Source organism: Cucumis melo, chromosome 3 (assembly GCF_025177605.1).
Source record: "Cucumis melo cultivar AY chromosome 3, USDA_Cmelo_AY_1.0, whole genome shotgun sequence".
In the NCBI taxonomy this organism is placed as follows: domain Eukaryota; kingdom Viridiplantae; phylum Streptophyta; class Magnoliopsida; order Cucurbitales; family Cucurbitaceae; genus Cucumis; species Cucumis melo.
In genome coordinates, this window is record NC_066859.1 from 12,871 (window position 1) to 25,098 (window position 12,228).

The following is a 12,228-nucleotide window of genomic DNA, read 5'->3' on the forward strand; positions in this document are numbered from 1 at the left end:
CGAGACTGATTAGTATTGGGATAGACTGATATTCCTCTAACTCTTGCATCGGCAACATCGAATTCAAGGGATGACCCTCTATTGACTTATTTGACCTATCAACCGCTACGTGGGCAACCGGAAAAAAGAAGCGCTGCTTCCTTCGCTCCTACTTAGGAAGGATGCTACCGCGGAGTGGGACTCTTTCACTTATCATTGTGATAGCTAGGGAGGGCTAGTCTCCTATTGTTCTTGCTCTGAATTGGTCCTTCGCCTGGGGCTCCCTATCTTTCTCCCGATCGAGCTACTCGTCTCGACTTCTTAGTCTTGTTCTTGCTCTTCTACTGTATAGAGTCCATAACCTTGACAGTTGAGATATATATTGACGCCTAACCTGTCCTGGGCCTAGCCCGCGAAAGGGTTCTGCTCATTTGACCAGACATGCCTTCGGGCTCTGGTACCTCTTCCGAATGAGACTGAGATCAACTGAGAAAGGCTCTGCCCTGCCTTCCGCTAAACTAGATAAATGGATATTAGATCAAAAACGAGAGAGGGATATCCCACTATTCTCAATATAGTAAAGTAAGGCGGAGAACTCTTGTTCATTGGAGTGCGGAGGTTCTTCCCTTCAGTCAGAGTGTGGGGACTGAGCCTGTAGAATGATAAAGAGAAAAAAGTCTTTCCTTGAGTTGGAAAAAACCAACGCAAATATCATATTGACTTTGTCTCGCCCTACTTCTAAGTCTCGATAGAAAAGGTTGGAGAGATTTCTTCAATTCTCTCCTTTCTAAAGCAGGGCAAGGCCCCCAGAAGGCGCTAAAAAGGTGGGGGGAACAAGAGTTCTCACGATAGTCAAGAGAAATGACTAAAAGAAAGCAACGATTCTCTCTTCTTAAACAACCTATATCCTCCACACTGAATCAGCATTTGATAGATTATCCCAACCCCGAGCAATCTTAGTTATTGGTGGGGGTTCGGTCCGTTAGCAGGTCTTTGTTTAGTCATTCAGATAGTGACTGGCCTTTTTTTAGCTATGCATTACACACCTCATGTGGATCTAGCTTTCAACAGCGTAGAACACATTATGAGAGATGTTTCAGGGGGCTGGTTGCTCCGTTATATGCATGCTAATGGGGCAAGTATGTTTCTCATTGTGGTTCACCTTCATATTTTTCGTGGTCTATATCATGCGAGTTATAGCAGTCCTAGGGAATTTGTTCGGTGTCTCGGAGTTCTCATCTTCCTATTCATGATTGTGACAGCTTTTACAGGATACGTACTACCTTGGGGTCAGATGAGCTTTTGGGGAGCAACTGTAATTACAAGCTTAGCTAGCGCCATACCCGTAGTAGGAGATACCATAGTGACTTGGCTTTGGGGTGGTTTCTCCGTGGACAATGCCACCTTAAATCGTTTTTTTAGTCTGCATCATTTACTCCCTTTTCTTTTAGCAGGCGCCAGTCTTCTTCATCTGGCCGCATTGCATCAATATGGATCAAATAATCCATTGGGTGTACATTCAGAGATGGATAAAATCGCTTTTTACCCTTATTTTTATGTCAAGGATCTAGTGGGTTGGGTAGCTTTTGCTATCTTTTTTTCAGTGTGGATTTTTTATGCTCCTAATGTTTTGGGGCATCCCGACAATTATATACCTGCTAATCCGATGCCCACCCCGCCTCATATTGTGCCGGAATGGTATTTCCTACCGATCCATGCCATTCTTCGTAGTATACCTGACAAAGCGGGAGGTGTAGCCGCAATAGCACCAGTTTTTATATGTCTCTTGGCTTTACCTTTTTCTAAAAGTATGTATGTGCGTAGTTCAAGTTTTCGCCCTATTCACCAAGGACTATTTTGGTTGCTTTTGGCGGATTGCTTACTACTAGGTTGGATCGGATGTCAACCTGTGGAGGCACCATTTGTGACTATGGGACAAATTTCTCCTTTTCTTTTCTTCTTCTTCTTTGCCATAACGCCCATTCCGGGACGAGTTGGAAGAGGAATTCCTAATTCTTACACGGGATGAGCCCGTCCTCCGGACTGACGGCTTTCCTGACTGAACTTTTTGTTCTTGGACTGATTTATGGAATTTCATTGTTCTAAGAAGTGCTAAATTCTGACACAGAGTGAGTCTTACACCAAGAATGAATTGACAAGCCGATTTTCTAGTTTGCTTTCTTTCTATAGCTTAGATAGGGAAAAGGAGAAATATTCCCCACTTATCTATTATCTTTCTAATAGTAGTTTCAGGAAGAAGACTATAAAGGAGATAGGCCTTCTCCAACCCTACTTAAAGTCAGCTAGGCGCAAAGAACCATAGGCTTTCTTCGCTGAGAACCTAGGATCAACCCAGATCCATTGAGGCGGATTAATTCATCAAAAAAAGTTCAGACGAGACTGCTCCGTTAGGATCTTTGAGGTCTGGAGGACCCGTCCGGAGGAGTTTCCATATTAGCTTTCCACTAAGTCAAAGATGGAACTAGAAGATCATTGAATAAAGAGAGTTGAAATAGAAGAAAGATTTCCACAAGATTCGCCTTCCTCAGCTTAAAGACCGGATGGTGCGCCCTCAACTTCCGCAACTGCTAATGCCCTCTCGAACCGGGAAGGGATTCTGAAGAAAGTGGCCTCAGAAGCCCGGCTTGCTATGACCCGTGAGGTTCCCCGTTCTGGAGCCTTTCTTTCGCCTAAACCTCTGCTTCAACTGATCCTGATTCCACCACCCAGACCCGAAAAGACATGGAAGGATAGAGCCGATATACCACTCGTCATCCTATGGTTCGTGGGAGACTTCCTTTGAGTCTTGGTGTGGAGCACAGATATTCTTCTTTTCATCTGAGTTCGGGAATGGGACATCTTTCGTTCGACCTCTCATCCCTCTCGATTTGAAAGAAAGAGCTATTTCATCTCTCTCCCGCGAAAGAAAGAAGAAGATATGAAAAACCTTTGTTCTTCAATCTGATTTTCACACCTTTATGAACTTCGTTGCACTCCTTTTCATTTTCAGGATAAGGACTCGCAAATTCTTTGCGCCTACTCCGCCTCGCCTTTCGATAATTCTTTGATCCTCTCCTATATCTGAAACTACGAGTACCTTCGCACCTTGAAGATGAATATGGATTTCTGACTCGTCCTACGTAGCTTATCCAATTTTGTTCATTGATGAAGCTTGAATCTTGGACTCCTTTCAGTCGAGCCTCCGGACCGTCTGAAGGACTTGTTTATATCCATATTCACTTTCTGGGAGTCTTTCTGGCTGATTATTGGGCAGAATTTTCGATTTTGGGCATGAAAAGGAGTAAATCGAGTTTGAGCTACTATAAGTAGACTTTCTCAAATAGGGAAAGTGATTCTTTCTTCCTTCCAGTTTCCCAGGAAAAGAAAATGCAAACCCCCTTTTATCTATCCTCCATTTTCTCATTCAGGTCTCGAAAGGGCTTTACTGAGTTGACGAGGTTAGGAGCGAAGCAGCCCTATAGGGTAGCCGATCGATCGGCAGAAGTAGCAGCTCTTTCTTCAGTTGAAGTCGCAGTTCTTCTTCTTTCAGTTGAAAGAAGCTTATATATTGAATCTCGTATATTCACTATTCTAATACAATGAACAAAGATTCCCAATGAGAGAATACATAGAGGTACGAAGCGAGAAAGAGGAGAGGGAATATCATCGGTAACAGAAAGAGGAAGAGCCCAAGAAAGGTTAGAAGCTGCTCGGACAACTATACTGGATCTCCCCACTACGCGGTATTCTTTCATAAGTGTGATCATTATCAGTCGATGTTGCCGAAGAGGAAGAAGATCTTTCCTAAGCTAGGGGAATAGGGAATATCGGTAACAGAAAGAAGAAGTTCCGTTTCAGTTGAAAAAATCCTGAGTCAGCCAGGCAGAAAGAAAGCCTAGGGTAGCTTGTCCTTGCAAATAGAGGTATAAAGAAGAGGGAGCTCGCTGCCTCCTCTAAGCGGGGACTGAGACTGCCGCTCTGTCTCTTGAAAAAGCTATCTTTCAGTGACATAATATCTAAATAGAGGTTAGACCTCAAGCTAGAACAAGAAATAGGAGGAAGCTAGGGAAGAGAAGAAGAAAGTCAATGAACAAGGATTACGGCAAGTCTGAACCTAAATAAAAACGACTAATAGGGGAGGAGCGGAAGAATTTCATTTTGATGCCGACTATCCATGAAAGAGAGAATGAAGGAAGAGGTTTGAAAATGTGAAAAAAAAGCATCATTAGTCATCCGTAAATATTAGTGGAATGAACAAGTCCCGCAACTTCATGAATATGGAATATTTAGTGGACGAATATGGAATAAATAAGGGTCCGTCCGGAGGTTATGAAATAGCGAGACTGAATCAATGAACAAAGAGAAGCGACTGGAAAGGAGTGCAACTCAGAAATCTCTGAATTCATGTCTTAAGCAATGAATCAATGAAGAAGGCGATCAGACTGATCCTTTCTCGTTTTTCTTGCTAAATCTGACTTTTTCGAATCTTTCTATATAACGATAATTGAGTGAAAAATCAGGCATTTGACTTGAAAAAATTCTTTGAACCTCTCTTTATCCGGACCACAAAGTAGAACTCTCATCAAAGTCTGTTCATTTCTTTGATAGGCTTGATTCTTTCATTGCGTTTTCCCGTCTTTTTTCTTGCAAAATGGTCCTTTTTCTCATCTTTCTATTTAACGATAATAGAGTTCAAAATCAGGCATTTGACTTGAAAAGTTGCTACTTTATAGGCCCAAAACCTAGCTTTTTGTTCATTTTCGCTAAGAAAAAGAAGAAATTTCATATGTCAAAATCAGTCCAAGGCTCAAAGAATGATCGAAAGAATGATCTTTGCGAGTGGAAGAGGTTCGCTTAATATGGAATCTTGAGTCAAAAGGACGGGCATCTCTCTTTGTATTTGTCTAAAAGGAGTCAATGAACAAGGAATTGAATAAAGAAAGCGAAAGGACTGAATGAGAATATTTTCAGGAGCCCTTCAAATTAAGAAATCCATATCAAAATCAAAGAAAAGGGAAAGGGCTCCTCTCCTTATCAGTCGAGCTGCCTCATTGACTCCTTATCAGTCGACTTTCTGCGAACCTTATCAGTCGAGCTGCCTCATTGACTCCTTATCAGTCGACTTTCTGCGAACCGGTACGTGGTAGTTTCATTGCTGCTTCGCTCCTTCGTCGAATCTGAAAGAGTGGCTTCGCCCCTTGTAGCTTGCTTTTTCAAGACTATTACAAAGACCTACGGCACTACATAAGACTAATCAGGAGGGGGTTCTCATGAATATGAATTAAATAAAGCAAACCGAGGGAAATAAAGAGACCATGTTCCCTGCGTGCGGGAGTTCCCTTTCTCTTCGAGTTCTTGTGTCCGATGCTTCATCTTTGATCGTGAGATAGGGAGCGCTGTCTGAAAGTTATAGCTTGAGGTTGCCCATCTACCTTCCGGGTCAATCTTCCTACACGGTATCCTAGCCTGATTGAAGAAGCAAAACAAGGCGAAGATTAATGTAATTGAGCAGAAAGGGGAAGCAAAGAAGGATCTCGCAGGATCTACACGAGACCAGGAGCGTACAAGGAGGGGTCACTGAATATGAGACCGCATTTCATATGCTTCCCGAGTTGTAGAGTGGAAGGGGATGATTACGCGATCCCAATAAGGGAATGAGCGATACCATAAGATAGGGAGTCCGTTCTTGTTGAAGTAGCAAAGCTTATATTCTTCGTTAATTCAATCATTAATATCAATAATTCCCAAACTCACTTCAAAATAGTCTTTGCCAAAGGCAGAGGGACGGACGCGCTAGGGCCCCATCCATCGACCTAGGAGTCCCACTACGCGGTTCGAGAAGTTCTTCCATTTCATAATAATCCCTCTCTCAAAGAATAATCCCAAGTTTATACAAGGGAAAAAAGGGTAGATCTGATCTCCGTCCTTCAAGAGTCAGAACCATCAGTCAAGCCCCATCTCCTAACCCCCGATCCCAACCGCTCCGTGGGGTGAGTTCTCGCTTCCGAATCAGGCAGGTGTCGAGCTTACGATTTCAGGCCACTTCCTCTTCTCTCTCCTTAACTCTCTCCTCAAAAACCGCCTTTGGTCGAGGGCTAACTTCTTCCTTAAGAAAAGGGATTTGACGTTCTGAATAAAAACCCGCAAACTCAGGATCTCAGGACGATCAGCAAGTATTTAGGGGCAAAGAAGGAAGGTTCTCTCACAGGGGAGTTTCCCTATTTCTCGTCGCTTAATCAGGCTGTTCGGTCTTTCTTGTTCTTCTTCTTGTAGCCGTAGCCCTTGATGCTCTTGTTGATGGATTTCTAGCTTATTAAAGATCTATATCGGGTGTAGGGAATTTCTCTTGACCTGCCTGGAAAACTGGATTTATTGACTTTGACTTTTCCCCCCCCCTTGCACTTCTCCTTTATCGTCTGATTCCCTCCTACGGAGTTGTCTTTCTTCTTTCTCTCTTCTTTGACTACGCGGCAAGGTTCAATGAAATATGATGGACCGGTTAAGCTTCGCTTCTAGCCTGACTTTGTCTCTGATTTATGGAACTAAAGCTAGAGCCACTTCCGCAACAAGACCTCTTTGCGCCCGCTACCGATCCCACTCTGATTCCGAAACTGAGAATAGTACTGAGTTCAGGGCCAAATTCAGGCTTGAGGCTAGTTCACTCCTCTCCCTACTCACTGCAAATGAAAGATGGGTTTCAGGAATGCTGACTCAAGATCGAATACGAAGACGAAGTCTGCCGAAAGCAATAAGTCAGGATACCAGGTGGGGTATCTCTCTCCGGGAAAGGCCAAAAGCCAATCCCAGGGGTCTCACGCGCGTGAGGCTGCTGGATGCTTCAAGTACTTGATCAACAAGGATACGAATGAGAATAGGGACCTGTAGGTGCCGCGACTGCCCTCGTCAGTCCTACTGATCTCAATTCCGTAGTAATCGCCTATGCTAAGAGCAAGTTGGAAGGTAGAATCCCCACTTTCTTTCTTGGTTATATAAGAGAGAAAGAAGAAAGACAACTCGAGGGGTCAATCTCTTTTTTTCATGACTTTGGGATTCCCCTTGAAACCGCAACTTCAAGGGCTGCAAGAGATCCTTCAACTGGAGCATGGATGACTCAACCGCTACGTGTCAACTCAATGAACAAGGGCTTGATCTTTCTCCGTCCGCCAACTCCTTACTCCGCCTTGCCGTAGGTCTCCGCGTAGTGGGCCTTTGGCCTCGACTTTGGGGCGGGTAATCTTTTGTCTGACTGAGGCTCCAAAAGAAGATTCAAGCCTTTATTCGCTCTTTGCGCCTCCTCTTGTTCTTGAGTTGCTTAGAAGGAAGGAATCCATAAAAAAGTGATAGAAGTTGAGATCATCAGCGAAGCGACTTAAGAGGAGTGCAAGTGCAAGGGGGGGAGGCGAGAATCCCATAAAGGATAGGTTCTCTTTCGGGTGCAAATAGAAAGAGGAGAGGGACGAGGGCGAGCCCTTTCTCTGGCTCTTGCATAAGTGCTTGAAGCAGAAGTCCTTCGGTCGATTCAGTCTTTGAATTGCCCAAGCCCGCTTATATTAGAATCTTCTTTCATTCATTCATGAAATTCCATATTCTTTGAACCTCGCGCCTCCGATAGAATGGGTGTGGGGATTGCCGCTCGAAAGAGAAGAAGGGCAGAAGGCAGACCTGGATAAGCGGAGTCACCTAAAGGAATCGTCCTCGGGCAGTTCCGGTCCTCGCAGTTTCAGTATCCTTTCCGCTTGCTGGAAAAGTTCTTCGATCGATCCTATCCCGCCTCATCCGTCGGCCAATTGCCTGCTTCTTATACTATTCACTATTCAGTCAATCCTTCCGCTCAGACACATTATCCCTTCCACCGGTGTGCCTTTCATGAGAAAGATCTCGAAGAAATCAAGCTCCAGATGAGTTTCATGCTCGCAGACCCTTTCTTTTTTATGGGTGAGGAACCGCGGAGTGGGGCTGGAGCCTCACCATATGAGAGGGGAAGAGTTGGCTCTCCTGAGATCTTGAGATCGGGATGCTCATATGCTAACTGATCTTCCCTTCAAAGATTTCTAATTCCCGGTTCCCGGGGCAGGATTTGTATTGTACTAGGCTTTATCCTAATTCAGGAAAATGAGAGGAGATCCTTTACTGGTACTTATAGGTCTTTCGTTAACAAATCGGAATGAGATTCTTGGGAAGCCTCATTATAGACCAAGGAGTTGAGGCGAAAGGTTTGAGTATGAGTTCGGAAAGCTCGATAGCTAGAGATCCCCACGTAAGGGCCAAGGCAAAGAAAAGGTGAATATGGATAAATCAGTCCAGAGGTCTCGAAATGAAAGACCTTCGGACGCTCAAAGAATTTGAGAGGTCGAGACTAGGCGAGATATCTTTTTCCAAGTCAATCAAGAACCCCATAGAAGGAAAGGCCGCAACTGATCCTCGAGGATGACTGATCAGCATTAAGAGGGACGGCCTCCCCAGAAAGGCATCGTAAATCAATCCATCTCATGCTGCAGATGAAAGGTTCCACATCCTCTTCTCTTCATTCCTTGCCTCTGACCTTCCCGAGATGGATGATGTGACCCTAGTGGATTCTGACTCTTATTCAATGGGACAGCCCCTCCCCTCTTCTTTCCAGTCCACCCGCTGGGGAATCCGCAGCACCCATAGCAGTTCTTCTTTTAGCCCGTCCGAAGGACTCCTATCTCGCTTTGCGCTCCCCGTAGTAGGAGTCTGATTCCTTGCCGTAGGTTAATATGGATTTCTTTCCTTGCACTCCTTCACAGTCCTTTCGCTTCGCGCATCTGGACCTTTGTTTTTGGAGTCGCAAATTCTTGTAGGACCGTTGTCGGAGGATCCTTCCTATGCTTCCATTTTGAGAGTTTTCACTCCGTCAAAGTTCTTGAAAGCTATGAGATTTGGGACCTATGTTGCACAAAACAAGATCGGAGGATCAGTACCTACAATGTCGGAAGATTAGTACCAAGGGCTGTCAATTTATTCTCCTTCTCATTCCTCCTCAAAGTAGGGGTCATGCTCGTGCGCGTGTCCTATAAAAAGCTCTCCCAATATTTCTTTTTCTGAGGCTTCCGCCTGCTTTACTAACTGCGGGAATTCATAAAAGAACTGTGGCGGAGTGAAAAAACCTTTCTGTGTAAACTTCGAGAACTACAGATATGTCTGCTTTGCCTTGCTGCCTTCGTCAAATTATGGGCCAAATAGTGTATTCAGGTTCGTCTGAATAGAGTGTTCTGAAGATGGGTGGCTGTTCATCCTTATTTATCTCCTGTGGTTTTCCTCTTTATTTGGAAATTGGGACGATGGCAAACTTGAGTCAATTTTTCTTCCCTTTAAGGCAGTATATGGTACTATGACCTTTTGCCTTTGCCATTTATCCCTTTTGCTGCTCTTTGTATTATTCCTCTTTATGAGAATTAGTGGTCTTTTGTCTTCAAGTCCTTCAAGAAAGAGTCAGGATTCTACTTGCTTGGAAGTCACCCTTTTCTCGACAACTTTGAGGGAATTCTATCTCAAGACCGGATCGGGGTTCTCTACTTCAGAAAAATGCGCCGCGCGCATACACATAGCGGAGTAGAAAGTTGCGGCAATTCTTGCAAGATCTACTTCAGACTTTGTTTGAAACTTGAGTGGTATTAGTCTCTTGGCGAGAGGGCTCTCGGACTTTCGGATTTCATGGGGTACTTTCTTTCCTATAAGTATGATAGGAAGATTTTCCTTCTTTATGAGTCTTCTTTCGTATTTGGCCTCAAGTCTGCTTTCTTGTCCGTCGAGCAGGGTGAGTAGGGTCTTTGGGTTTATTCCTTGCTCACTCTCATATTTATTGGATTCATCGATGAATTCATCTATGACCCATAGGTCGAAGAAGTCATTGGCGCCGGAGAAGTCATTCTTTCTGTGTCCGACGGAATATATTCTGAGTCCTGCTCTTTTGAGTAAGCTTATAAGGAGGCTCTTTTGTGCATTTGGTTTTCCATAAACAAAAAGCTGTCTGGTCTTTAGGCGCCTTTCAAAGAGTAGGTTGACGGCTATCCAGTCGATGGCTAAATATTTTTCCTTGAGTTCCTCCGGTAGATATTCCCGGGGCCACCCCTTTCGTTCTAAGAAATTGATAAGTATTTCCATGGGGGAGAGCTTTCTTCTTTTTTCCCGCTGCTAGTCCTCCCACAGACTCTGAATGCTATTATACTTATTAAGTAGCTGGCTCGCCATTTCGGGATCTTTTCTGAAATCAAAGAATTCTTCACATTCCCTGAATTTCTCAAAAATTCTTTTCGTCCTATCCTCCTTTTTTCCTTCTCCTTCCTTCGTTATTCTTTTGTGGTTTTGGCAGGCTCTTACTTGTTGTAGAATTTGATCTCTAGAGAAGTGCCCCCAAACATAGGGTTCCCTGTCTTCCTTTGTTACATATTTACAGATTGTATTCCACGCCTTGTGAAAGGAGACCTTGCACTCTATCCCCTCCCATTCTGGAAAGATTTCCCTTATCTTTTTTCTTGCGCTCTTCCTGTGAGCATTCTCATGAAATACAGCTACATCTTGGTCTCTTTCCCCGTCTCGGTCCTTCTCCTGTGCTATTATTATAGCCGTACACTGGAAAATAGCTTGTATTCGGGAACTGATCTCCTCGGGCTGGATCTTCTTTCTTTCTCCCCTTCCGGATTTGGATAGGGTTATGAGAATGAATCTTCTTATCTGAATCTGAATCTGAACCTCTTCCTTTTCTTGCTAAACTCTGAGCACAGCCTTTTGCTTGCCCTTTTGGATTTGTCCTATTTTCTCAAGACTTGATAGAGTTTTTCTCTAGCAAGTTTCAAGTTAAGGAATGCTTCTATTTTGGGCGGAAGGTAGCGTCGAAGAGGGATCTCTTCTCGTTTTTCCTATCGTCTTTCTTTTCCGAAACCTTAATCTAAGAAGCTCCGGAATACTGAAATCTTCCTAAATCTAATCTAGTAGGGATCGGGTCGTCCTACTATTTTTTCTAGGGATCACTAAGAAGAGAAAGAAAGAAGCCATCTTGGCTGAATTTGGGGAGTGAGGCATGGGAATACGCTCTTTCATGCCCTATCAAAAAAGAGAAAGAAATGAATCAACTATCGAGAATAAATAGCTATTCAAGCCTTTCCCCTTGACTTTCTGGATAGGGTCCTTCTTATCTGCCCAGTACTCGCAACCTAGGACCGCTAGAAAAGCCCAAGCAAGCTAGGTGGCAAGCTTTTCTACGTGAATCACTAGTAGAAGATAGATCCACACCATAAATTGAGTAGGAAGAGTCTTCTGCCACATCAGAACTTGACTGAAAGCAGGAAGTAGACCAGCCGAGCCGTCTTCAGCCTTGAAGAGTAGGAAGTGAGCTTCTGAAACTCAATGAACAAGGGCTTGATCTTAGCTTTCTTCTTTGCTTGACTTCTAGACATTAGCAAGAAAGAAGTTGATCCTATCAATCTCGATGAAAAAGCAACTACTTCCCTACATCCATCCCGGCTTTCAAGCATTGAAGGATTCCTGCCCTCTTGTACCGCTACGTGGGTGACTCATTATGTAAAGAATACCCTTTTTTTCGACTTTTTCAGGTCTCGAGCCTCAACTCCTACTCCGCCTCTGAAAAAACTGGTAACTCCTCCCCCGATCACTGAATACCCATTGACTTTGAGCTTTGTCTTTCTTCTGAGAATAGTACTTATGAAAAAGAGAGAATGATAACTCTTCCGAAAGAGCACCTATGAAAGGGAGCCCGATTCCTATTGCTTCTGAGAATCGTACTGATCCTACTTCTTCCCTTGGAAACTGGGACTGATTTCATACCGCCTCAATGAATGAACAAGGGGTATCGGTCAAGTAGCTTCTAACCTCTTCCGATTCTACCTTGCTTCTTTTGTTAGCCTATGATAGCCGATCCATATCGGTCCTTCAATTCTCATGAAAGAAGACTGATCGCGGCTTCCTCTTTATTCAATTTCTTAAGGGTCTCCCTACTGAATTCCGATTCTGAGTCAACTTCGTCTTCCTCTTTTTCTGGAGGCCGGATAAGAGCACCTATCCAACTCGGCCGGGGGGAGCCTATTGATGGAAAACTCATTCCTGGGATAATAGCGGGAACCTCTCCTTCTCCCTCTGGTCTCGAGTCTATTCTATTGCATGGAAGACTTTCTTCCCACTAACCTAAACGGGGAATGAAGGAGGAAGTCGTCCTCTCTTTGACTTGACAGTCTTTTTTCTGATCTCAACTGAAAAAACTTCTACAAATTG

General features: G+C 44.0%; 1 pseudogene; it reads left to right on the forward strand.

The window, feature by feature from the left end:
- Window positions 1-840: 840 nt before the first annotated feature.
- Window positions 841-2,143, forward strand: LOC127148584 (cytochrome b-like; annotated as a pseudogene).
- Window positions 2,144-12,228: the final 10,085 nt, after the last annotated feature.